At 45.9% G+C, this 24,582-nt stretch overlaps 1 long non-coding RNA gene across 1 annotated transcript; it reads left to right on the forward strand.

Moving 5' to 3' along the window:
• Nucleotides 1-4,927: 4,927 nt before the first annotated feature.
• LOC127015213 (uncharacterized) lies at nucleotides 4,928-24,275 on the forward strand. Its single transcript, XR_007766300.1, has 4 exons — nucleotides 4,928-4,980; nucleotides 21,056-21,147; nucleotides 23,103-23,301; nucleotides 23,806-24,275. It is a non-coding gene; the product is annotated as an uncharacterized LOC127015213 (long non-coding RNA).
• Nucleotides 24,276-24,582: the final 307 nt, after the last annotated feature.

Here is a 24,582-nt window from a genome sequence, read left to right on the forward strand (position 1 = left end):
TGCAGTTGATTCTGAGCACCCGCGGCTGGGAGTAAACCTCGGGGCTTTGGTGTGGCTTTGTTCTTGCATCTGCTGCAGGTCACTTGTGTGCTTTGTTTGCCTTACCTTCTTTGGCCTCTGACACAGACATGAGTCTTTCCCGTAAGGGATTTGTGAGGTTTGCAGAATGTTTAATGCTCTGTGGGTACCTAGGTGAACTGAGATTTTTTTTTTTAATGCTATGGAGGTGAGTGATACAGCATTATTTGGTTTATTCACAATATCCCAAGTGATAACTAGAAAATATGTAAACTGACAGCATAATTTCTGCCCCTTTTGTCTTCCCACCAGACATATGTGAAACTTGCTATTGTTTTAGTATGCATTTTACTTTCTTTTCTAGGATTTGTTGAGACTGCTCAGTGTTTTCAGGAGACAGCTATGCAAATGTGAGCTGCTAGTACCTGATTTCTTCAGACTGACATTTTAAAATACGTTCATTAAAGTTTTCATAACCTAAGCCCATCATAATGAGAGCCTAGAGTATGCGCCTCCTGGTACCACATGCAAAGGAAATGTGTGTCTAAGAAACCTGTTATTAGCAGCTCATATTTTGTTTGTGCAGTGACATCTAAGAGACTTTCTAAGCAACTTATTTTCCCTTGCTGTATAGGCAGATTTCTTACTGCAGCAAGAGGCAAATCTGTTCTTCAGATCTCAGCCTGTGCTGTATTGTCTGGATGAGGAGAAACCTGGGCAGGAGAAATACTTTTGTTCCTGAGCCATGGAAACTTCACCAGCTGGAAATCTCCTTTGACCCACGTGCCCCTTCCCTGCAATAGCTAGGGATTATCATCTGTCACAGTATTTCTGCCCGCACTTCTGCCCTAAGCTGCTATTTCTCTAAAAGCATCACCAGACCTGATACATCCTGTCTATTAGCAAGGGGACTGTCCCAGCAGCTCTTGTTTGAGGGGAGACTCTTAGCATACTAAGAGTTGGGAAAACCCATTAGTGTGAGTGGTAAGAAATGGTAGTGTTCAACTTCCACGGTGTGAAGTTTCAATCTGTTCTTTCTGGGTAAGCGTAATGGTATTATAGCTGGGCCGTGTATCCACAGAGCATGGATGAACTGCATTAAATGGTTCCTCCTGGCACTCCTCCGTTCCTGTTTTTGGAGGAGAATATGTAGCTGTGTTGTCTTAACACAGGTGGTATCTGGAAGATGGGTTAACCTCTGACTGGAGATCCAGGGTGTTGAGGAGTAGTTGTGATACGTGCATCTTTTTCCCTGCCACATTGTAGTAGTGGTAATGTTTAGAATTAGCTTCTGCACATGATTCCTAGGGACTTTGGAGGGCAGAAACGTGCCCTTAGAGGTCATGGCACTTTTCATCTTCAAAGTGCATTATAATCATTAATACATTAATCAGGCATTCTCCCCTTCCTTCCTGCTAACAAGGTTTATTAAGCTGAATGTATTTATCTTTGGGCAGCTTCTACACGCAATTGAATGAATAATTTTCCTAATAACTTTAATAGCAAAGACTTGAAAGGGAACAGGGATGATGAGAAGAACAAGAGACCAAGGTAACTAAAGCTGCACTATGAAAGGAGAGGAGCAATTTCATTCTAGGTGTAACTCCACCTACCCCTGCAACTCCCAGCCGGCAGCTGTGCAGCCTTTGTTGCTTCTGTCTCCCCTAACCTACGTGTAATTGCACATCTATGCAACATTTATGCTAGCACACACAAATGCAAAAAAAGGAGGTCATGGATGACTGGGACCTGCAGGAAAGGAGAACATGAAAATAGCTTGCAGTTGCAAGGTGAAGAAAGCCTATATGAAAGTTTGACTTTCACATATGCTTACAATGTCTTAGGTGTTTCTATGAGAACCAGTATAATCTAGTAGAGTATTTCACAGTGGGTAAGTTGCAGGACCTAGGAGGTGGAAGAAGGTCATGAAAGACTATGTCAGGGGGTTTAAGGCCTTGAAAACTGTAATCTAATGCAAATGAAATCTTGCTTTCCTTCTCCATCTTTACCCCTCATGCGTTGTCTGTTGTGCCGTCAAAGCACACACAAATACACAGTGTATGGATGTTACCATACATATGCTGTTTGGCTCCTACTCTCACAGTAAATGTTGGTGGAAGGACATAAAATGTTTTTCTGAGTAAGGACATGCGCCCAAAAAAGCTCTGAGACTCGGTGACTTAGTGGCTGGGATGCTGCACTGTGAATTTAGTGATTTGCATCTTAGGCAGTGCTCTGCAGTTTGCTAAGTGATTTCACCTCTGCCTTCTTCCTGCCTTGTTTATTTAGATTCACAAGCTTAAGACCAGGAGGGACTACTGGATCATCTGGCCAGACCTCTTGCATATCACATCACAGTCTATTGAGCTTGATATAGTTACTGCTGTAGCGAACCCAATAACCTGTGGGTAGTTGCAACATATCTTCCACAAAGCCAAATTTTTGACATTAAGCTCCTCAGGGCAGGAATTGTGTTCTGTCCATGCTTTAAGTAGAGTTTCACAGCAACACCAAGAAAAACAACAACACGGGTAATACCAATAATGTTAATTATGATAAAATCTATTAATATTTTATTGGTAAAGCTTGCAAAGATTTTTTTTTTAAACTGTGAAGCCAGCCACTATATATGAACTGTAGCCTTCAGAAAGGAGATTGAGAGGTGGCTTTTCAATTCTAGTATGCGAATACTTCAGCAGGGCAACAGACCAGGTATTGGGAGGGCTCTTTAATGCAGTGGAGGAGGTTGTAACAAAAAAACCCAACATAGCTAGGCGCTGTTCTCCAACAACACAGATTTGCAGTAAGTTGCAAATAGTTATGTTATTGAGCTCTATAGAGCAGTAAGGGAGTAAAACGTTACAGGTGATGGCATACAGGATAAATGCTATGAGTCTGAACTGTAGATTTTATTAAACATGGAGAATCAGCCCTGTTCTTATATCTCTTAATTCCTAATTTAAAGTTCAAGTAGTCTGCCTGTGTCACTTTGATGGAAAGTGGCTTGCCAAATGGAGCAAATATTATCTTTTTGGCAAGAATTCTTTCAGCTAATGTGGATTTGACACTCCCACAGCTTCGCTCAAACTCTGTCAGACCAGGAAGATGTTTGTCAGCATCCTCTTTTACTGAAAAAGCTAACCTAGTCTGAAATATTGAAGGAAGAAAACCTTGACTTAAAATAGAAGTGTTTGTGACAGGACAGGGTCATAGGAATGGAAGGATCCTTCCTAACCACTTGCCTGCTTGTCAGAGGAGCTCATCTCTTCCCCTTGGCACCTTTGGCTGTGTAGAGTTTGCCATGGACTGCTTGCAGGCTGCAAAGGGAGCAGGGGAGACGAAAACGTGCACTGAGAAGTGACCGGAGTTTATTTGCTGCGATAGGAGCAGCGCCCACCACCACCACTGGCAGTCACTTCTTACAGCCCTCGGATGGAGGAGCTTCAGCTGGTTTAACTGAAGCAGCGAAGGGCCTTATCAATCTCACTGCACCCTGTTGGAGGTTGCTTTCCCCATAGCAGCGTCAGGGGAGCAGAGCTGTGGTCTCACCTCAGACTCTGCAGCTCCGAGCCTGATCTATTACTCCAAACCACTGGGGAGGACAGTTCAAAATAAAATACCAAGTTGCAGAGAAGCTAACACGCTTCTGCTCTCTCTGGTCCCTGCTGTGGGGCAGTGGTCTTTGGCACACAGGCAGGACAAACGTGGCTGGTGAAACTCAAGGTAGTACCTGAAAGGGATGCAGCTAAGTCTGACAGAGTTGCCCCTGAAGTCCCAGGGTGCTGCTGGTGCTGCACACTCAGGGTGGAGCTCAGCCCTGTCCCAAACCTCCCACCCTGCCCTGTGGAACGGCTGTGCTGCAGACGGAAGCACTCACAGCACCAGCAGGCAAACTAGCTCTCAGCTGGTTTCCCACAGGTGCCAAAGCTCAAAAGTCACACTTCAGTCCTGGCTACTAATTGCCTTGGGTGGGGGGGCTGTCTTCCTTTTAGCCCTTATTACCCTGGCACCACAGGTACTACCATCACAACTACCTTGATTAAAGCTGGCCAAAGCATAGCTAGAAGCACTGCAGTCATACCTCTGATGGCAAAGCAGACATGCCTTAGCTTTAAAGCCTTACCTTGCGTTTCAGCACAAGAATGAGTTCTCTTTCTTAAAACAGCATCTGAGTTGTTCAGACTCCGCAGCAAGAGAGAGAAAGGAGGAAGTGAAAACTGGACTGGAGCAAAATGAAGTTTATGGTTGCAGGGCTGGTGATGCAGTTTCCTCTCTGTAGCCAGAACTGAGCTTTCAGCCTCGTTCAGTGGATGAGATGAGCCACTAAGGTTTCATTACTTTAAGGTGCAGTGGTAACACCCTGTTGTTTGGGAACCAAACAGCTTGGGAGTCCATCCTTTTGGGACAATCTTAAAAAGAAACATTCACAGGTTCAGATGCAAGTCTGTTTTGGGGTGATGTTTCAAAGCTAGTAGGAAACATTCAAGTGGAAAGCATGCAGGAAAACAGCACAGCAGAAATCCCCAGTGCAACTCAGTTCAAAGCAAGGTCTGCCCTGCTGTTTCTATTTATAGTACTTCAAGAATGTGTTTATTTTGTTATTACAAGAGACAGCTGGGATGGGAATTGCAGTGTGGAACAGGACAGGTTAAGACAAAAAAGCACTACCATGGTAGCCCCTTCTTCCTTTTCTTTTGGAGCCAATGTAGTCTGCAAGTGGGCAAGGCCACCATGAGACTAATTTCTTGCAGCTGATAGATGTTAGCTGGAGTGGTGGATTTCCAGAGCTTTGAAAAGCAGGTCTTGAAGAGTATGTGGCATGTGTTACAGTGTGGGTGGTTCCATTCTCCTTGCCTTGGATTCCCGCAGGACATGCTACTCTTCCCTGTCAAGGTGTTAACACTGGATGTGAGCCCTACCCAACTGTGGCCTGTTAGCAATGGCAGCATAAGCTGGGATGTGGTAAGTGTGGGCTTCTTATGTTGTAGCCTTTGTTAAAGGTAATGTCTTCTGCTGCTCTTTGACTGATCAAAGGTTGTGGTGGCTTTGTGCTCAGCTTTTGTGGATACCTAGGCTCATGAGCCTTCATCTTGCCCAGGTCCTAATCCTCAGTGCTGGGCAGGGTCAACTCTGTCAGGCTGCTTATCCTCCTTGCTAAGTGCTGTATCCCAGCATCTGCAGTATTTCACCCCTTCATGCACTTCCTCTGTTTGTGTAGTGATTACAGAAATAGTTTTTGCCTGCTGTACAACATTCCTTAGGTTCCAGAAATGCAGGCTATTATTGTGATTGTTAAAGAAAAGCAAAGCTGCAGCTCAGTATTGAGTGTGCAATATTCCCCCAGTAAGATGTGGTGACTATGTCCATAACTCTGAAGCTTCTGAGATGTTAAACTGGTCTGAGAAATGAATGTGGTGCGTAAGACCACTTGAGGGGAAGCCAGCCTCTATAGCGGATCACTGAGCAGCTTCACCTGCTCTAAATGTTTCAATTTTTTTCAGCTCTTGTTTTCAATGCACATCTTCTGAAATGCCTTCTCTTTCTCTGATTCTGGTGACAACAGTTTCCAGGGGTCTTCTGCAACAGCATGAAAATCATAAGCCCTGACACTTGTCAGTCTGATGACTGCTTTTCTTTTATGTGCCAGCTGCATGGAGCCATGCTACTGTGTTGATCCTTTTGCTCCTCCTGCCTTGGGTTGGGTATTTCCACAGCTAAGAACTGATCAGATGGGCTAATCTGCATTTTGTGGGCCAAGGAAAGATTCTCAACATCTGCAAGAACCCTGCCGTGTTGTTACAGGGAGGGAGGGGAACCCCAATGTTTTGTTGCCATGTGGTTTTGGCTGATTTGTGGCTTTAATCATTTCCTCTTGGCAGAAGACTATCCAGCTCTCTACCAGGAACTGACTCATGGAAATGGAGTTTTCCCTCAGTGCGTTGGGAGAGCAAATATCTGTGTGTGTTTGAGGAAGCTAGTGAGCTAATGTGCAGATGATGAAGATTTCTAAATGGGGGGGGGGGGGGGAAACCCATACTTGGCTATTTTAAATAAAGCTTCTCCTTTTATGCATTAGCCAATTGGAGGTTTATCTATTCTAAATCAGAGATTTGTCTGCCTCATTGCTTACAAATTGCAAAGCTATTGACCTGAATGTTGTTGCTTTACAGAGGTAAGTCATGGCTGGTAGTGGATAGAGCTGATCAGATACCATGGTGATAAGCCTGATATAAAATACAAACTTTAGTCTTGCTGTCAGCTCTGTGCAGATCTTGTGTCCTGTGTTGATATAACGTCAGGGCCTTAGGCATCATCATCATCTAGGCTTGAACCTGGGATTTGTGGATCTAAAAGCACAACCTGCTATGCACTGGGGGCTCAGGCAGGCAAGTGCACTGTGACCAAACATGAAGTAAAGTGTATTTGCATAAGCCGCAATGAAAAAGATTTAAGCAAATACATTTTTATCTCACTTTTGTGATAGGCTAAGTGTGTATGCAGTCTGCCACTGCAGCTTGGCAGATAAGCTGTGTCTTCTTGAGCTGTAGCAACTAATCAGGTATCTGAACTGTGAGCTGAGGGGCCCATCTTTGTTATCATGAGACTGAACTGTCTCAGTAGTATTTGTGATCCAGCCACAAGAAGGAGACAGAGCTGCAGTAGGCAGGGGTTCAGACTGTGTTTGCAGGAAATCCAGTTGATCATAGTGGAGCTCTGGGGGGGTCCAGGGGTTTGTGTATTCAGGGGCCTCACAGGATGGGTGCCTCTGGTATGTTAGAAGTGTCTTGGCAAACCAGGCTCATTAAATTATATGGTGTGTGTCACCTGTACTGTCAAAAAGCTGGGTTTTTTCATGCTATTTGTTTTCTTCTGTCATAGGATTAAGCATTCCAAACAATGGAGCTTTCTCAGTATCCTCGGGAAGTTATTTCCTACCTTTAAAGATTAATGTCATGGAAATTTTTCTTTGATCTCAAGCCTGACTTTCATTGGCTAAGTTTTATCCTCTTAGTCCTGGATACAAGGGACAATGGCAGGAGAAGTAGGATTTCTTGCGTCGAGGTTTGGAGGCACGGTATTGCTGTTGCCCCAGCTGTGGAGGAATTGTGGATGGCCAGGCTTCGAAGCAGTGATGCCTTTCCCTTATGAGCAGGAAACCTGCTGCGTCTTAGCTGTGTTGCCTGCTGACCCGCTGACTGATCTTTGATGTTTTTATTTTGAAACACATCCCACTGTACAAGATATATGTGTAGCTACAGCCCTAAAAGATTATCTGTATGCTGTTGCACATGAGCAGGCTGTGCCCAAGGCTAAATCCCACAGCCTAGCCGGGTATTAGCTGACAAGCAGGTGATACACAGAGAACAAATGGGGAGCACAGAGGGTGTTTGTTAGGCTCCTGGGGCTGAAGAAATGGGGGTCTGTGCTCAGGAACAAAGGCAATTTGCATTTAATTTCTCTGGGCTGCAGTGCTGGCAACAATGGTAGATGTTCATCTGTAGCATTAAACCGCTGCGTGGTCTGGGCTGAATGGCCGTCTTTGTTCAGGGCTGGAGCAGCAGGAGCACTGCAAATCGGGACCAAAGCACTGTGTCGTACAGCGTGGCCACAAGCATGGGGGGGGGGGGGGGCGCGGAGGGAGAGAAACTGGATGCCGGTAAAGCTTACCCCATCTCTCCTCCTGTCCCAGGGAAGGTGTTCAGCCCCTCCCCAGGGGACTCCAGGCACTCACTGGGGCTGCGAAAAGCACGTCCCCTCAGACGGGCAGCTAGCGGCCACAGAACGTGTTACTGTGGCCACCAGCAGCATTATCTTCCCCACAGTCCCTGACCTCCTTGCTCACTGCAGTAGCAGTACTTCTGGTACAAGAACCAAAGCAGTGGAAGTTCAGCTGAGACCACCACCAGGCAGCAGGTGACTGGTGGGGTCTTCTACTGGTCTCTTACCAGGAGTGATTTGCAGTCTGCTGTTGACTGCAACAGCCGGGAGGGAAGTGTGGGAAGTAGGATGCTATTCTCTAGCCCCACAGAGAAATGGTGTTCGGCTTGGGGACTGACTGTGCCAAACTGTCATGGAAACCTGAGCTTCTCCCACCTCACCTACCCCATTGTATAGTGCTCGCCATGCCAGCTAAATGAGAAGCAGTGTTAATTGCACTGTGTGCTCCTAAGCTTCTTTCCATGGCTTTCTGGAGGCTGATTAAGAGAGAGAAAGTAAAGTGGGGATTATTGGGATCCTGGCGGAGGGTAGGGGGGAAAAAGAAAGGAAATTCCTTGGAGGGGAAAAAAGAGGGATTTGAACAGCTGACAGCAAACCTCTGCAAACAAACTGGGAAAGTTAGGCAGCAGATGGACTAACACTCCCTGGGCTTGTGCCAATGCATCAGATTGATTTTAAAGATGAAGCACCCACTGCCTGGGAAAGCAAGCCAGTAGCCCTGCAAGTAGGAGCGCTTCCTGGCAGCTGTTCAAACACTAGCTGCTTTACAGTTCGCTTTCAGTGCATCAGGAGTCAGTGAGAAGCACTGGGGACTTGGGATGTGAAATATGACCAGTGGGGACCATGGACCAATAAAGGGATTATTTTTGTAGGGAGGATTGCATGGAAAATAATGTCCAGTTGCTCAGAAACTCATGGTGTGCAATTAAAGGAGCAGAAGAGATCAAAGGGCCATCAAGTCAAAAACTGTGCCTCCCAGCATGGTGAGTGCTGAATCTTTCAAGCAAAGGTGTAGACTTCTCTGGAGTTCAGTTCCAGAGGGGAATTCTTTTGCTTGGACCTCAGCTGTAGATCAGCTTATGTCCTGAGGTATGATTGCTTTCCCGAATGACATTAGCTGTGTTACGGACATCTACCATCAGGTGTTTGAACTGAACTCACAGGGTACCTCAGTGACGGGTTTGGATACGTACACTGACAAATACCTCCTTCTCCCACACCATCCCTTTCCTCCTACAGAAATGATAGGAGCTGGAGTAGTTTATTTTTCCCTCCTGTACTTTTCTCAAAATGAAATGAAACCCTCCCTGCTGATGAAATAAAACTACTGAATAATAAAACATGTGAAGACTCTTCAGTAAAATAAGCATTTTCACAGCAGTTCATTCCATTGGATTATATATACATGTATATGTAATATAGCCTGATGGTCCGCCTAATTTATGAAGGCTGTTCCATGGTTCTTCCTCTTAATTTCCCATTATATATAATTTGGTTCTCTTTAAGTATGCCATACACTGTTTTTATGGTATGCATGGCAGAGAGACACAGACTCAGACCCTGAGCTGGTGCCAGCTCCCACATCTTGAATTGCCCCTTGAACATAAGCTTATATAAAAGTTAATCAGTTTTTAGGCTGATTGTACAACATGTGCAGTTGTGATTAGAGTCTATATTTAAGACTCGGCTGCCAAAAAGACTTCAGCAATGACAAGCTTACAAGTATTTCAGTAAAAGGCTGCCACAAATGTGGGGTGGGCTGGGAGTGCCACATAATTTACGCTCTGCCCCGAGGAAATGCCACCCCCCACCCTGGCACGGCACCTTCCTCCGCCTCTGTTGGCGTTGCAGCAAAGGGTGCTCGTGTTTGTCATCCTGCCTCCTCCTCTGTCTCAGGGTTTCTGATGCAATAGGACCGGAGTGAGAAAACAAGTATGACGCAGCAGGCCTGGCAAAGCATGGCCGTGGCAAATGGAAAAAGTGCTGGGAGACTGGCAGCAGGTCTGATATCGGGGGTTTCATGGGCAGAGGTGTGGAAAGGTAAAGAAGGAACAGCATCAGCTGCTAGTTCACACTGATGAAGAGTTCCCCGTTCCCCTTGCTGTGCTGTGGGTTGTTTGCAGCCAGAGTAGTTCGGAGAAAACCAATATCCAGCTGTCACTCAGAGCTCAGATGGGTTGTGTCTTGGTGTTTGCAATAGTGTGTCTTGACTTTTGAGCAGCTGGGGTCTTGCTGAAGCCAGAGAACCTGATCAGAGAGGATTTTCAGTCAGATTTTCAGCTTTAAGTTAAGACAGACTCTTATCTGCCCGCTTAGCTGACAACTGTGGGTCTGGGGGCCAGTGACTTGGCCTTTCACTGCTGGGGCATTTGTTTGGATGTACTCCACACAAATACCATGACAGGCTCTGACAGGCTCTACCAGCTGCTTGGCCGTTTATGACCTTGTGTAAAATAGACGTGATGGTCCCTAAAAAGCCAGCAGGAATTCAGCACAAGGACTGCTAGGCTCAGACGAATATCACTTAAGCGTTTGCTAAATAGGCATGTATCCAGATTTATCCAGTTCAATGAGAGATCCTTCTTCTCGTTCCCAAAAATAGCATCCCATCAACTGAAGCCCTCTCTTGGTCTGCTTTACTACGAGACTGTTGTTAAAATAGCAAAACAAAAGTTACTTCCCCCTGTTACAGTCCTCTGTTGTATCCCACCAGTTTTACACTGCTGACTTCAGTGGGGCAACGCTGGTGTGGAGCTGAGGCAGCCTGATGGTGAGTCTGGTCCTGCATTTGCTTTAGCAAAGTCATTTAATGGATTTCTAGAAGGGGGAATGTCATGGTAACTGATGGGAAATGCATCAGGTAAGAAATGACAGGTTTCTGACTGATAGCCAGGCACGTTAAAGACATGGGTGTTTACTGGCAGGGAGAGTTACTGGAACAAAACATTTTATGATTCATGGAAAATAAATGTAAATATAAAATTATTTTGTTTTACTTTCTCCTCTCCTGGTCACTGAGGACACCTGATTTTAAATGTTACCTACCTGCTTAGAGAACAGAAATGTTTTCTGGGCAGATTCTGAGGCTGGTAACACCAAAGTCAACCTGGAGTCATGCCCCAGCGCAGTCTGTGGAGTTCCTCTGCATTTACACCAGCATCGTAGATGAGCTTCTGGCTCACGAGAGCAATCAAAGCTAATTGACGTGGCTAGAATTTGAAATTTCAAATGCTTCTGCTGAATGGATCGTGAGCAATCTACAGGCTAGCAGTTATTTGCGGAAAGTATCCAGCAGTTAATTTCAAATCCCATATACATTTGAGATGTTCATAAGCTACTTGCAGACAATTTGCAAACAGAAGAAGAGGCTAAAATTCATCAAAATAAATGATCTGCCATGAATTATTCATTTGGCTCCCATCAATCATGCCAAATGTCTCCCTTGTTGTTAGTCTCTGCAAAGAGATCAGGGATTGAATTTAGCTTAGAGACAGAAGTATGCTTTCACCCCTAGAGGTGCTTCTTCAAAGCAGACTAGCAGCATGTAGGTGATGAGAATAAGAAAGCTTCGGCAGCACAAAACATTCCTGCTCTGTGGATAAACAGCAGATTTTAGCCAGCAGGGCTGTCAGGCAGGCTGCTTCCACAAGGACCATTTTTACAAAAAAAACCCCAAACCCAACCACCAAAACAAACCCTGAACTTGAAGGGGAGAGGAAAAGAGAGAATTTGGGGTGTTTGTTGTAAACAGGAAAGGTGTCTTTCAGCCCATCCTAGCAGCAGGCTGAGGGTAGCTTTGTCTTGTGAGGCGGGAGGGAAGAGTACGGGTGAAGCGAAGTCTGGATCACTGAGAAATAAAAGCAGGTATCACAACCTGAGAGTGTTTCAGGCACCAGCGTGGCCTCCCTTCCTTGCATACATAATTCGTTTCTGGTCATGGGCATGCTCCCGTAACTAGCAGAAAGGGGACAGCCAGAATTAAACAACTAAGTGGTGTTCATGCAACATCTCGGAGAGAGGGGCTGCAGTGAGAAGGCTCTGTACCACTTGGTTAGTATAGTAGAAACCATGTCCAGATACAGCTTTTTGGGGGAACAAAGGTGGCTAATTAAAGGGAAAGGGCCTCATTCACTGCTATCTTGCTCAGCTTGACAGCAGAGAAATATAGCTGACACCAACTGCATTTCGATAAATGGCAGTGGCATAGTGCAAATAAGAGCACTAAGAGTAAATAAGCTGGTTTACGTTAAAAAAAAAAAAAAAAGCTGAGTTTGATTCAAAGGCAATACATGTAGCAGCATAAGCCCTCAGCACTCAACAGACCCTCATAGGAGGCTCTTATAACCTGGATTTAGTTGCAGCATGGATGTATTATCCCTGGTTTTTCAATAAAGGCATTGCCATGGCTGCATGTGCAGTGACAAGCCAGACCGAACTCTCCAAAGCCTCAGCCCAGTGCCTGAGGTGCTAGGTTACAGCTTTTACAGTTCAGAAAATGGAAGTAAATAGGGCATAATAGAGTTTAGGGAACTGAAATGCCGCATACCTGAAAGAAGGGCATCTAACAGCAAAACTGATAAGAACGTATGTTGAAGCAATCTCTTTGCACTTAAATTTACATCTTACACTTTGCCACGAGCCCTTTACTTGACAGCCACTCAGCAACATTTAATTTAGACAATTGTACCTGTCATCTTTGGCCTGTTGCTTCTAACATTGGTATAACGCAGACGGCTTGCTAGGGGTGAGCGAGAGGGGCTGGTCTCCCACGGGGGGAGAGCCTGGGCTGCTGGCAGCTGGCCACCTGCCTCCGCATAGTGGTAGGTGCCTGGACAGTTTCTCATTTGAGTCCTGGTTTGGAAAGGAAGGTCTTGTACGTCTCAAGGAGAGAGCAGCCAGGGTCTCTGAGAGAGGTCATGCGGAGGAAATGCTGATTTCTTTTTTAATAATCTCGCCTTCCTTGCTGCAAATTAGAAACAGGCTCATCAGCCAGGTAGCTGTATTTGAGTTAATTTCCCCTCTATTTTAAGCTTTTATTTCAGTCTATTTTACCCAAAAATTCATTCTAATTTACCACATACATTCTAATTTACCACATACAAAGTAACATGTTTTATTTTACAGTATATTATGCACACAGCTTCAAGGTCTTAACAAGCTCTTGTCACCGATCTAAGGCAAGCTGAGGGGAGGGCTCAACAGGGTGCTGGTGAGCTGATGACACCGGTGTCGTGAGAGGGGAGGCAGCTCGTGTCTGTAGAGGGGCTAGCTCAAGTGCCTGTCCTTGCCTGCCCTGGCACGCCACCCCTTTCCAGAAAGGCTCCCTGGCCCTGGAGGCAAGGTGCAGGCAGCAGTCTGGCTGAGACAGGACGCAGCAGCAGAAATAGAGGAGCTCAGCCGGTGTTTCAGTGTGTGTCTAACATGCTCAATTTTTAAGATTGCCAAAAACTGTGCAGGAAGGTAGCATTCAAGGCAGCGTGGCTGGATGAAGCCATGAGCCTGGTTTACATGTGAGGAGTGCATGTTTCCTGTGCCTTGCCTTGCCTTGGCTGGTGCTGCAGTGAAGGCATCAACAGGAGTAGTTACATGACGTGCACAGGACCTGCTTTGAGCCAAGCTCTTGTCTGTTCCTACAGCCACCTCAGTGCCTCATCTGCCTGAGAAACCCCACCACGAGCATCACTGCCTTCCCGTGATGTCCCTGGTTCAGCACTGACTGAGGCAGGCAAACCCCGTCCTGTCCCTGCCTCTTTTTAAGGTGTCTGCTTCAGAAGGCTTCTGAAAGGGGGTATGGCAGCTCTTTCCCTCACCTCAGTCTAGGTGACCCCTTTGCAGGTCCCCTCCCCACATTCACACCTTCGTGCCAAAGATCTGTCATCTGCCGGGAGGCCAACAGTCAGTCCCGAGAGGAGCCCAAGTCCCACTTGGAGGCTGGCCCCGTCCCGTACGGTGGATGGAGTCGGTGGGGAGGGAGGGCAGATGGGCCTGGCTGAAGCTGCCATGTTGACACTCCAGTACCCCCGTGTGGTTGGGGGCCGTGGGGGCCTCCAGGGCGGTGCTGGGGGGAAGCGGGAGAAGGGCAGTGTGGCTTTTCCCAATAAGGATCGGCCGCTGTGCTCCCTGGGGCCTCCTGCATTGGGTGGCCGTGTGCCAGTGGGAAGGGACAGCCCTGCAAGCCGAGCGGTGCTCCTTGGCCACTGAGCAGGGACACTACCCCCCGCAGAAAGTCCCCGACACCAAAATCTGGGGCAGTGCTCTCACGTTGCAACTGGTGGTGAAGGGGTGGGGGATGCTGGAGGCTCAATGCTGCTAAATTGCTTTGCCATTAGTGACACAGACTCTGTTACCTCAGTTACCTCATGCTTCATTTTAAATACATTTGCTTGCAGACAGCAGTTTTGCAGTCTTACTTACATTGCCATAGAAACAATCTTTTGCATTCCTCTGTTTGTTGTACGTTTTTGTTAAAGGCTCTTTCTTCTTTACTTATCCACTCCATCTTTTCATTTGCTGTTGCTCTCTTCATTATGTCCTTCTAATTCCCTCGCCTTCTAGCTTGCTGCGCTACAGCTAAATATTTTTCTCAATAAAGATACCCAGCTCACAGCCTCTACCTGTATAGCTGTCAAAATCCGGCAGCGATATGCCACACGGATAAGGAAATTGGGCTAAGTGTGTGCGAGCACGCATGTGCCTATGCCCGCAAGTGCTGGGATGAGGAGAAGGAGGTGGGAAGAAGTGTGATAATCTGGTATCAGACCGGTTGCCCTTGACAGTAATGAAACCAGTTTTAACTTCTGCTTTGTGACCAAGGAATGAGGCTGCCCATCAGATAAGGGGCTGTGGGACTCCAAGGGATTTCTCGCCTGGTTCATTTACGCTGGGAAGGAGCGCTGCTTAAAACTTCTGTGCTCCATGTAATTATAAGAAGACAAAAATCTTTCGGGGCTTGCTGATTAGACAGAGAGATTTTATGATGAATCACTCTCCCTGGTGGATTGCGTTTGATTGTTTGCTTTAGAAGAGAAAAGGAAGAAAAAGGAAAAGGAAGAAGTTTAGGGTTTTTCTGATTGCAAAGGGTGACTTTTGCTAACATCCGGATTATATCGTTTCCCTTCTCCTCTGCTCTCATTGGCAGGAAGTGCCCAAGAAGGAATAAGAGCTATTCATGGGGAAAAAAAAAAAAAAGGCAAATCTATTCAGTGACTGATCACACGTAAACAAATATGTCTTTTTTCCCCCCATTCTACATGGGAGGCTGCTCTACTGCTGGCGAAGGGACAGGCAGTGACGCATCCAGGATCACCTTGCATTGCAAGTGCTGGGCAGGGCCAGGGACAGAGTCCTTTATCCTTGGACACAGGGCAGGGCTCCGCGTGCCAGGCTGTATGCTTCTCCTGAGCTGGTGGAGTGTCTCCCAGCAGTGAGCCGGCGTCACCAGCTGCAGAACTTGGGGAATGTTTTGTCCAGCCTTCACTGTGCTGTGCAGTGGGTGAGGGAACGGAGGATGTCACCTCCGTGCTACATTACACCGACATTACACCACGGTAATGTCCACATTACCACTGCCTATTTTCCTTTTTTTAAAATTTTGTATTCAAGAGAAGGGTTAACTGCTTTGCATTTACTCTTCAGTGATACCTCTTATTTAAATTCCCCTTCCTCGGAGATGCAGCCATTCTGTATGTCCAGGCAATGAAACTGTGACAAGTGGCCGGAGCGTACAGGAATCCTAAAGCCCTGCTTGTCTTGCATGACAGCAGGATAAACAAAACCAGAATTTCTCCTCTAAACAGGGCAGCAGCAGCAGAATTAACAGCTGTAAGAGTGTTTGGATTCAACATCAGGAAGCCACACGCAGCACAGATTGAGTTTCTTTCTTCCCTTGCCTTCAGCAAATCCTTTAGGAGCACAAAGTGCAGTGATGATGGGGTGGATGGAGAGGACAAAAGGGGGAAAGCAGGACAAGATTTAACTTGATTCTTCCCACCCTTCAAAGTCAAGGGGAGCATGCCTAGGAGAGTTTTTGATTCTTGCTGGGTTTCTCTTCATTTTTTCCCTGGAAGCAGCCATGCACCAAAATCTGTTTATAGTACATAGTTATTAAGATCAAATGTAGCAGTAATAGCACGTGGCAGTCTTCTCTTTTCTGAATCAATTTGTACCGTGTATGAGTCTTGGTCCTGTCAGATGAAGTGAACTGTGACAATGTCTATCCATCCATCAGGACAAATCAAGCTATTCATACATTTACTCTGAGGACATTGTACTTCATTTAAGATATTTTCCTGTGGCAGAGTTTCTCTGGTTTTTAATGCCAAACGTAAGAACTGTGGGGTCACCGCATCCTTCAAAATTGTGAGAACTGCATTGGCCACGTTGGTGTCATCTAATCACTTGTATTTCTCGTATTTGGCTTCCCTCCAGTGTTGTTTTCTTTTTCACTTTTTTTTTTTTTTTTTTAAATTTCATGTACAGGGAGCTCCTTTCCTCATGTCATGTATGGATGTCATGCACAAACTCACAGCTGACCCATAAAGATGCTCCAAGTGCTATTAGCTAATGGCAGCTATTAGTGCTGCTGGCCTACTGGTGTGGAAGAGCAGGGGCTTTTAGGATAGAAACGCACACTTTTTCAGCCTGGTGATGATGCAGTGCAAGTTCATTATTAGAAGTGAGTTACAGTAGTGGGAAACTGAGAGAGGCCCCAGAACTTTTGCTCAGAGGGTCTGAAACGTGTGTTAGTGCTAGAGCAGAGCACCTTTGCCCTTTCCGGGAGAGCAGGACTAGCCATGGGCTGCTGTATCCAGTATATCCCCAGCAGAACTTGTTATTTATAAAGATATGTCCAAAGGCTAAACTCTGGGGCACAAATTCCTGCCTTTTATAACTCCATTTGAAGTGGCAGTTACCATAATCTGACTCCCAGGTGGTTTTTTGTGTAAGAAAGTAATTTCTCTACTAGGGAAGCTTGTGGTGCTTGTTCCAGCATCCTGAATCCATAAAACTCTTCAGAACCTCAGCTGCAGCTATTGATACTTTCTGTTTCCTAAGTTATTTTTCTCCCCTATCCTCTCTAGAGACTTAATTACACAAGAAGCAGCTATATGAAGGATCAATAACCAACTTAGAGCAAGTGATGCTTCCACGTGGCAGCGTGGTGGCTATCAGTGCTTTCTGATACTCAGACCATTAGGGGAGCATCCTGACCAACTCCAGCCTCCTTTTCCATTTGCACTGGGCTCCTCTAGAGCATGCGGGCTTGTCAACAGGTTTATCGATATGGTGAACTACAAGTTCCTCCTGCTTTATGCATCCTTTCCTACAATGAGAGCAGTCATGCCTGGTAAGATGACCGTTATTGCTGCAGGAGAGAGCTGTTTCCTGCTATCACATCCATCCAAAAAATGCAAAAAGCTGTCTTTACTCAGCAGCCAAACAGGTTTGGCTGGACAGAAGAGAGCACAATAAATCCCTTTGAGTCCCCGGATGGTGGGTGACAGGTTGTTGTTCACGTTTTACACCAAAGTTTTGTTTTCACGCCACTTTGGCCACATCGGGGCCGCTGTAGGGAGTTGTTGCTCCTTCAGAGGTAAACAACGTTTTGGTTGCAGAGTAAACGGATAGTCCTTTTGCACCTCCCTGCTGGAGAAGTGGCTCTGCTGGAGAGGGAAGAGATTACCTCAGTTTTAGCTGAACATTTGGGGGTTTTTTAGTAAAAGAGGTTCCATTGCTCAGGCCAAAGATGCTATGTGACACATAGCAGTGAAGCCTTCGCCAAGATGGACACTGCTGCCCTTGAAGGACCGCACCCTGTAACTAGAGACTGCTGAGTGAAGCCTTTCCTTCCCTGAGCAGACTTAGTGGGGCTGTCGTGGACCTCCTGGAAATAGTGACTGTGGTCTGGGTTTGTAACTGGATAGTAACGCAGAGAAGATTGCATGTGCTGTTGAGTACTGTGATGTGTAGAAAGAGACTGTAGGCTCTCACTCGCACTTACTTAAAATGTTCTCCTCTACTGTAACTAAGCAATAAGCTGTGGTAAATCACTCTTTTATACCCTGATGCTTTAGTTAAAATGTTTCATTAAACAGCCCAAATTGAACGTCTGGAAAAGTTTACACCTCCCACAAATTCTCCTCTGCTAATGGAAAAGTCATGTAAACAAGCATCACTTTATTATATCCATTGTTCCAATAATGCCCCTTCCAAATGGGAAAGACTTGAATCAGAGCAATTTAGTCCTTGTCTCAGTGTAGTTTCTCTTCTGGCCAGTTTTGCTGGGGGGGAAAAATAAAAGACACCATGAAAATACGTTTGTGTGAAAAATGGTCGCAGCTTGCATGCTGTGTGGTCTCAGGAAGCCTTTTGAATGGCATATTTAAAAACCACTTGCAGAGCACACGTCGCCTCCCAGGGCTGACGCGGCCACTGAACTTTCTGCCCTGGTACCTGTTGAGCCAGAGTGCGGTCGGTGTGCTGGCAGCGCAGGGGTCAATCAATACCCCCGCCTTCCTGTGGTCAAGGTGCTGCAGCCTCCAGCAGGGTCGTTCCCAGTTTGCCCTGACTTGTAAAGTGTTTCAGGCCCGTAGTTTGGGTCCATGTATTCAGGGAGAGCCAAGGTTGACCCCATAAGGTAAAAAATAAGAGAGTTTATCCTTCCATGAAAGCCTATAGAGAAGGCAATTTATAACAAAAAAAACTGTGTCCCCCTTACATTCCTTCTTTCCCGTCATTTCTGGTGGATTTGTGCAGTGGTTCTGCTCTGTTCCTACCTAGTGGGCAAGGCTGGGTGGGTCTTCCCAGGACTGGGGACACACTGGTGCACAGCAGTTCACTGCAGTTGCTTTTAGGGGTTTTGACCGTACAGAGCTCAAATCCTCTCTGATGACTGGCCTGAGCTTTTCACAGCAGAACTCTCAGGTCCCAGGTGAGGAAAGCCTTCCAGCCCAAATGGTGCTGTTTCTCTGATGCTTTTATTCCAGCCTTCGCTTCAGGGTAGCCCTTGTACCAACTTGCACCTCCAGTGGGGGATGCTTTAGCACATCTCCTTTGAAGCTACACTGGGACAGCAGGACCTGTGCCTGGACCTTCACACCTGTGCACAGGTCCTTCGTTGCATGTCAAGGGAGGGCAAAAGGCTTCAGCAAGCATCGCTTTCCCTTCAGTCGTCTGAACTGTGAAAACTTGCAGGCAATTTCCTGGTAGGGCCTTGCACTCAGGACTTTAAAACTCTGTCCCCAGCTCTTCTATTTGGTTTTCTCAACGACCTTGCATGATTCGCTCAGCTACTTGGGTTCTCAAGTGACCTTACTGTAAGAGCAACAACAATCTGACCCTGCAAGGATGGTGTCCTTGCACCACAGCTGGGAGCCTCTGGGGTGCCCCATCCTACACACATGCCCCCGTTTCCTACAGATCACTAGGCAAAACTCTTCCAAAAGACAGCGTGAGCACCCCTTTCTGTGTCTTTGATCACCGTCTCATGTCTGACACAGGATAAGGAGAACCAGGTGCTGTATCGCATGGGATACTTTGAATTCTCTAGTCTGTTTCGGGGAGCGAAGGAGGAAAATGAGATCAAGGCAGTTACTGAAGGCAAGCCAGGCTCAGACTATAACTGTGCTATGTTTAAAATATTTAATTCCACAGTATGAGTCACTATGACTAGGCTGCTATTGACCTCGGTAACCTGAGTGAATATTGCATAAAAGGCCCTCTCGTTTTGTCACTATAAATAAAATCTGTGATTATTCATAGCGAATGCTGAGTTTCTATTACCATAAGCGGCCTTACAAGAGCATTACTCTCCAAGATGGGGCTGCGTTCGTAAAGCTTGCAGGTCATGTGGAGCTGCGTTCATGGGTGACCGGCTTGAAAGGGGCAGCGCTTCTGCCCTTGAGCATTTCTGTCCCTGCCTGGCAGAAGGAGAAGCCTGCACCCATCAAGAACCAAAAACACTGAAAATATTTGATTGTGAAAAAGTTGTGCAATGATTGAAAAAACAACAAAAGAAGCTGAGGGAGAGAAAGTGAAAGGAACTAAACATAGGGAAAGGAAAAAAGAAAAGGAAGAGTTAAGGTCCTGCCATCCCTGCCTCCCCCTCGGGGCTAATTTTCATTATTGGCTGCTGTTTTATGGCACCGTCCCCTCCTGCTCCATGTGTTGTAATTGGGCTGGCACATGTTATACACATCCTAAAGGGACATGGTAATTATTTATTGGATAACCAGAAAGTCTGTGCGGGGATCTGTGTTTGCGATGAGTCCTGTGGTGCCATCTGGCCCTGCCTGCGACCAGTCCCACGCCAAACCTACCTGTGATCCCAGCCCATCCTACACAGCCTTCTCCCTCCTCTGAAGAGTATATAAATGCTCAGCGGATGGCACCGGGTGCCTCTGCAGGGGCATGAGTTAGCTAAGCTGCACTCATCGTGTGCTTGAGGGGGAGATTTCAGTAAGCCTAGCAATGATGCGGGCTGTCGCCTGTGTTGGTGGCTGTGTGGACCAGGCTCAGGAGCAGCTCTAGGCAGTGGAGGATGAGGGTGTGTGAGGTTCTGTGCTCTAAAAGAGGGGGTGACACCTTGAACAAGGAGAGGGAAGAGCAAAAGGACTGGTGTACTGACCAGACACCAGAGCAGGGAGCTATTTGGATATGTCAGAGCTGTCCTTTCTAGTGTTTCATTCCTGTATTTACTGATGATTAAGCACCATGGAAGGAAAAGGCAATTAGATACTTAGAGTGAAGTGTGGCCTCTTGATTTTTGCCTGAGTTGTGGCTCTGAAAGGCAGTCCTTAATTGCCTCTGTGATCGTCAGGAGAGCAGCACAGATCTGCTCCCTGCCCTTACCCTGGGAGACACAGGAGCGAGACATCCCTGCCCTGCAAGAGGCATCAGCCGAGAGCAGCCATGGGTAGAGAGATGCTTAGTGGTTGGATTATGGTGGTTGTGTTGCAACTTGACCAGGGACTCTGGGATGGAGACATTTTTCATGTTGGTGTAAGCTTTAATAGTGTTGAGATAGGAGAGTGACTTGTCCTTCAACATAAACTTCTGGTCCGCTTCCCCGTTGCATGCCCTGCCCTGCATCAAGCCTTCTCCCAAACCCTAGTGCTGGTGCTGCAGGGAGGGGCTGTTCCCACCACCACATCCCATCCACCTCATCCTTTTGTCCCACACAGCACAGTGGATGTCCCATTGACCTGCAGTGCCTTTCAACAGCGGCCTTATGCCTGTGGTCGACTTCGTTGTCTGTATAAATCAGTCTATCAGATATCTCAGCTGCTCGACTTGATCTTCACACTATGTCCTCACACAGATGGTGAACCCTGTGGCAGACAGAAAGGTGGTTTTCATTAATTACTTCACTCTTCAAGTCCTTTACTGCAGACATCTCTATCCACAAACCAGGTAAGTAGATATTGTTGGCTCATTTTATGGCTGGGAAAATTAAGTCCATGGGATGATCAGTGGGGTTTAAATAGAAAGAGACAGATGTTAAATGACTTTCCAAGAACATTAAGGTGTTCACTGTCCCCAGAGTCCTTGGTTTAGATTCACTAGCAGAGAACATTATTATAATAGAGAGGCAGTGGGTTGCTTTTGTAAGATTTTCATGTTTGAATTGAAAGACCCACCTTACAGAAAGTGCCTGGATATGTGTGCGTCATGACAAATACAAGCACCCAGGTAAGAGAGCATCACAGCACTGAGCTGGAAAATGCTTGTTCCTGTTATTTACCATGGGTTCTGGGACTGGGACTAAAATATGGGCTAGACCACTCGCAATCCTTTTTCTTATCTATACAAGTTTTACTGTACATGTTAATTGCCACCCACTGAAGTTACTTTTTTCCCAGAAAGCTGGAAATAATGGTAAGTTTTGAGGCATGAGTAGCCAATGGAAATTTGCTAGGGTGATATGATACCACTAAATAGATAATCTTGCTGAGAGCTCAAATACAGCTGGAGTCCCTCTCTGCTGCTTGCACAGTCCCAGCTAAACTCTGTTGAATTAGCCTCTTCCCCTGGATTGCTCATCTGATATATTTCTAACTCACCTTTGGACTCTTAAATATTTTTACACCAAATACTCCACTGTAGTCTGCAAGCATTTACATAGCACTTGCATGATTGATACTTCAGTGTACAGAGAGGTGTAGGGGGACACGTTTTTGGAAAGCGTGTGTTGAGTATATGTTTAAAGATAGAAGAAATGCCATAAAATTAGGAGCAGTTTCAGGCATGAGAGGGGCAGCAAGCCCATGGCAGTGCTTAGACTGGAGGAGGAGGATTTTCGAGAGCAGGTTACTGACCCCAGCACTGGCAGGGTCTGGCTGAGAGGTTTTGTCAAGGCAAGTCCTTCTGCGGTGCCTCCTTCCCCCGGCTTGTAAAACAGTGCTAGCACCTAGCACCTGACTTGCTGTCCTAGGGGGCTCTGAGGTCTTTCTCAAGAAGCTACAAGTGCTGTCTGAGATACCATACGCAGCTAGAAAGACTTGTGTAAAATACTGCATACCTCAGTTGAAAACCCTCCAGTGGCCCATGTTGATTGTCGTCATTTTTTCAAAGAGCCATAGGAGGTTTTGTGCTCTTTGCCATGCTCTGAATCAGCAGTCCACGATGCCCATTAACATACATGTTTCCACCAAATTATGCTTGGATTCGCACTAGGTAAGCTGCAGCTAACATTTTCTTTCCTCTTTTTCCTAGTGAATTTTGGAGCAAAGAGAAGCCCTATCAATACGCAGAAGCTTTTTCCAAATGAAAATTGAAGGGTTTTTTCCCTTTCCCTTCTCTCTTGATTTCTAATGGTTATTTTAGAAATACTCAATCTTCATAGAGAGACCAAAAGCAAACTCCGTCCCTGAGTAAATATAAATTCATATTCATGTGTATGTACATGCATATGTACATATATATACCTAAACACATAAAAAACCAAACACATGGCATTGCTTGGAGTTATGTAGACAGTTTTGGCTGCCTATTTTATTTATTGTACTTCTATTTTGAGAGGAAAATTGGATTTGGGGCTGTGTCTGTCTCTGAGAGTGCATTATTTGACTTTTAATCTAGATCAGACTGTAACAAAGCACATCCCATATCTCAGCTTCTGTTGCTTCTGATACAAATTCTGTATTTCAAGAATATTTATGCATACAGGATTATTTAGTTGGGTAGCAGAGGTGTTGCATTCTGCATTTTTTCTTCTGAAGGGTATTACTGGTTGTTACTGCTTAAATCGACTGTTCACATAAATTCAATCTATGGAATGGGTGGATATACATACAGGCTGGTGAATACTGAATGTCCCCAGTAAACAAAGGGTTAACTTTGCATCCCTTTTTGTCTGCTGGGGGAAGGCTGCCAGGGATGGAGAGAAGAAGAAATGGAGGAGGGGATGAGCCCCAGCAGGGAGGGGATCCCCAGTGGTTTGCTTGCTGCAGTGGTAGTGGCTCCTGTGGATTTGCCCCGGGTTACGAAACACGAGTTGCTCCTGACAGACCTTGCTAGTTTCTGCTACGACCTGACTGGGAGGAAGGACAATAAAATCTGTTTTGCGTAAGTTATTACATCTTTCTTTACCTGCATTGGACCAGTCAGATTTCAACAAGGACTTGTCTAAAACTTCTCTATTCAACTGTGGTTGCTGTACCTAATTTTTCCACTTGTCTTGTCTCCCTAAGCCCAGCTCCTGCAACCACGTAGGCTCATCCTAGACTTAAAAAAGAGGAGCAGCAGTGCTGAGCTCTGTCAAATTCCCTTGATGGCAGCGTTTTTTCCCTTGTGCCCTAGACAGTCCTGTCAGCTGCTGTGCTCCCGTGACAAGGTGGCTGCATTTCACAGCAAATGAGATGCTTTCTTAGTGCACGGCTGTAAAATACTTTGAAACCCTAGTGGATGAATAATATTGTATCATAAATATAAAATGAATATTGTTTTACGGTTCCTGAAATATTAATTTGTGCATGGAGCCACTCTTGGAATGTTTTTTTACTAAATGTAAAGATCCTTTTGAGTCCTGAATGTCCTTGCTTTGATTTTTATTATTAATATTCCCTCCAGGAGACGTTGGCGTTCCCTTCCCCTAGACATGCTGACTCCTGCCTGCCAGAGTGATTCAGCAGCTTGCCACTCACTTTTACAGGAGGAAAGTTTTCTCCTAGCTTCTTCCACTGGCCTGGTGTGACCGTGGCTGCGATTGAGGGACATATTCGTGTGGCTGGTTGATTCTTCGCACTGAGTCACTGTGGAGCAGCCGGGCAGCTCTGAGCTCTCTGTCTAGCTGGTGGCTCTGTCCTTTATGTGGGGAAGGAGATCCCCGTGGAGAGCATTGGGGCTCTCTGCTTCACAGCTTTCCCCTTTCCACGCAGGGTCACATTAAGTAAGGAGAAGTTATTTATAATTGAGGCTGGTTGCTGACTATCTGTCACAGTCATCCAGGCCTATAGAGGAAAGTCTGTAGAGAAATGCTGCTCGTTCGTTTAACTGCAACAAATGCCCATAAAAAATGCAAGGGATAGGGAGTGATTAACGCTTCCTTTTCTTTCTCTCCCATGTGAAAAGTGGGGGCAGGCCGTTATTTTTAATTGAAGCTGAGGAGAGGAGACTCACGTTACAATATTTTAATTACATTTTAGTTTTCCTAATAAAGTGTTAAATAGCTGTCAGAGCTTAAAAGCACAAAGCCTTACATAAACCAAACCAGAGACATAGATGTATATACCTGCGTGCAAACCAACTGACTGGTATGTCTTGTTTTATTAAAGCATGGTATATGAAGCTAAATTATGTGGGTTTTATGGATCCCTAAATTACATGTTTTTATCGATCTCTTGTCAC

Source organism: Gymnogyps californianus, chromosome 3, assembly GCF_018139145.2.
Source record: "Gymnogyps californianus isolate 813 chromosome 3, ASM1813914v2, whole genome shotgun sequence".
NCBI classification, from domain to species: domain Eukaryota; kingdom Metazoa; phylum Chordata; class Aves; order Accipitriformes; family Cathartidae; genus Gymnogyps; species Gymnogyps californianus.